The following is a 3,513-nucleotide window of genomic DNA, read 5'->3' as shown; positions in this document are numbered from 1 at the left end:
AAAATTGGTCAAAGATATTATGGGATACTTAATTTAACATTCTCTTAAGCATATATGATCCTCCATGAGCCCAAAGAGCAAAAGAACTTCAAAGTTTGCAAGTTGGTTCAAGGAGGTTGACCAGAAAAGTCAACTGATCAAATCTAGGGTTCCCTAGACCCCATCTCCTACGATTTTTGTTATATGAAAATTATTCCAAGAGAAAAGTTACTCTTTATGACATTCTAAACAACTTTTATGTTGGCATCAAGAGCTAAGTTTGCTTGGAAAGTCATTTTCTATGGTGAAAGATTATATGTCATTTTGTTTGTGCCCTAGATGGAAGGTCAACTTCCAAGAACCATAACTTTCTCAATTTTTGTTTTATAAAGACCATCCAAGTTTCATGATCAATTTCAAGATATATTCTCCAACTTTTCTTCTTTGATAAAGGTCAAATTTCACTTGCAAGGGCATGTACCAAGAGGAAACATTATAGGTCATTTTGGATCATCATCATTGAACAAGCAATTTTTCTCAACTTCTAAAATCCCTAAATCCCTCATGCAAGATTCAAATGGTGTCAATGAGGCGACACTTGGAGCAATCAGGATATTCACGACGTTAATAAGGCGACGCTCGGCGGCCGACCTTCGCCCGACATACTGCAAATTAATCCTAAGTATTGTTCCAGGATTTTGGTTGTTGCTTACAGTTTGAATTTCGAATTCAAAATATACAACACTCCATGAAGTGGTGCATTGTATGATCATAGGTGAACCATTGCAAAATATGGTGAAAAGATGTTGTTTCATCAAGAGATACAAACTTATGAAACAACATATGCATGGCCTGTAAATACATGATTCTGAATTCGAAAATCACACACTCAAAATCTGCACATCCTCTTAAATATTCCAGACAGGCTTCCTTGCATTCGAGTTCTTCACATGTCTTGTGCAGACTCGATCAAAAGGTTGAATTATCCTGGGTATTCTTGCTTTCCGACTCTAATACATCAAATAGAGTACTTGAAATACTTTTAAGGAAAGTGACTTTGTTCATGATTCTGTAAGAACAAAAATTGTTCTACAACAGATTCCATGATTTTGATGATAACAAAGGATGAAACCAAAAAATGGCACCCTAACGAAAAGTTTCTAAGTGTGCAGGGTTCTAAGGAAAGAAGGAAGAGATCTGATGACGTCATCAGATACAGAATCATATCAGATACAAATTATCAGAAGACCAGAAGCATCTGAAGTAGAAACACGTTCAAAAAGGTCTAACTCTGATCAAAACAGCAAAATATCAGAAGCATCTGAATAAGAAGTACGCTCTGGAAGTTCTGACTCTGAACAACGGTATGTCAAACTCCAGAAGCTCTCAGCGCTATCTAAAGAAACCATCAGAACTCCAAAGAGATCAACATCAAGTTAGATAGCAAGATTCCAAGAAACATGAAGACTCTGATCATGGACTTCCTAATAAAGAAAGAGTAACGTTAACTTCTAATAAAGGTTTGGAAATGGATTTCCTAATACAGAAAGAGACGCTAACTCCAAATTCAAATGAAAAGGAACTATATTTGGAAAGAAGTCTTTCGAGGAGAGAAAGTTGTCTTGGCAAGAAGCTATATAAGTTATGGCATTAATTCAAATTATTCATCATCAATTTCAACGACTACTCTCCTATATAAAGGACTGCAAATCAACATTGAGAGCACAAGCATATACTGAAACATCAACACACATAAAAAAGTTTTATTCTCTCAATCTTCACAAAGCTTTTGCTTAAAACGTGAAACACTTTTTGTTCTTACTGTTGTAATATTTGCTTATCTTAGAAGCATTCTAGATTACATAAGTCTTTATCTTTGTTGTATTTCCTCAAGTGACTCTGCGCAGTCTGTATACTTGAGAGGACTAAGAGATCTTTCTCTTAGACATTGTTTGTAATCAATCTTTCAAGATTAGTGGATTAAGTCCTTGTTGAAGGCGAAATCACCTTGGCCGGGTGGACTGGAGTAGCTTTGTGTTATAAGCGAACCAGTATAAATTCCTTGTGTGATTTTCATTTTGAAAAAGCGCTTATTTTCAAAACAATTCAAACCCCCCCTTTCTTGTTTTTCTCACCTTCAATTGGTATCAGAGCTCCGGCTCTGTTATTGATTTTCTAATCAAACACTTAACAGTGTAGAGAGATCCAGAACGAGAAAAACTATGGCCCACACAAATGAAAAGGATAGTTACAATGCTAAGCCTCCTGTCTTTGATGGAGAGAAATTCGATTACTGGAAAGATAGAATTGAAAGTTTCTTTCTAGGCTATGATGCTGATCTCTGGGACATTGTCACAGATGGATACAAACCTCCTGTCACAGAGGATGGAGCTGAAGTTCCCAGAAGTAAGATGTCAGATGATCAGAAGCGAGTTTTCAAAAATCATCACAAGGCCAGAACCATACTCCTCAATGCTATATCTTACAACGAGTATGAAAAGATCACCAACAGAGAAACAGCCAAAGACATACTTGACTCTCTGAGGATGACTCATGAAGGAAACTCTCAGGTCAAAGAGACAAAGGCTCTGACGCTTATCCAGAAATATGAAGCTTTCAAAATGGAAGATGATGAAGCCATAGAGGCAATGTTCTCTAGATTCCAAACTCTGATTGCAGGTCTCAAGGTTCTAGACAAAGGATACACAACTGCAGACCACGTCAAAAAGATAGTCAGAAGTCTGCCAAAGAAATGGAGACCCATGGTTACTGCTCTGAAGCTGTCAAAGGATCTGAACAATATCAGTCTTGAAGAACTTGTCAGTTCCCTCAGAAGCCATGAGATAGAACTAGAGGAAGATGAGCCTCAGAAAAGGAACAAGTCCGTAGCATTAAAGTCCAGATATGAAAGACGCAAACCTGACAGAACCAAAGCTCTCCAGGCAGAAACTGAAGATACTGATGACTCTGAACCAGAAGATTCTGATGATGAAGAAGAATTGTCCCTTCTGACCAGAAGAGTTAAACAACTCTGGAAAAAGAGGAACAACAACTTCAGAAGACCAAGACCCAGAGGGGATCGATCAGAATCAATCTCAAAAGGTAAAACTAACAAAGATATTACTTGTTATGAATGTAAAGAAACAGGTCACTACAGGAATGAATGCCCCAAGCTAAAGAAAGACAATTCTAGAAAAGAAAGCTTCAAGAAAAATACCTTCAGGACAAAGAAAGGATTAATGGCTACCTGGGATGATAGTGAATCTGGGTCATCAGAATCTGACTCTGATGAACAGGCCAACGTGGCACTTATGGCTACCACATCCAGGAGCAGCTCAGATGAAGAATCTGAAGAGGTATTTTCTGAACTCTCTCGATCTGATCTACAATCATGCTTGTCAGAAACTCTTAGCTCATATCAGAAATTAAAACAAAAGCTTAAAAACATAAAAGGTTGTCTTAAAGCAAAATTTGAAGAATGTGGCAAGCTTGAGATGACAATTCTAGCGCGGGAAGATACAATCAGATCTTTAA

Source organism: Lathyrus oleraceus, chromosome 2, assembly GCF_024323335.1.
Source record: "Lathyrus oleraceus cultivar Zhongwan6 chromosome 2, CAAS_Psat_ZW6_1.0, whole genome shotgun sequence".
Taxonomy (NCBI): Eukaryota; Viridiplantae; Streptophyta; class Magnoliopsida; order Fabales; family Fabaceae; genus Lathyrus; species Lathyrus oleraceus.
Note: the sequence above shows the minus strand (reverse complement) of the source record.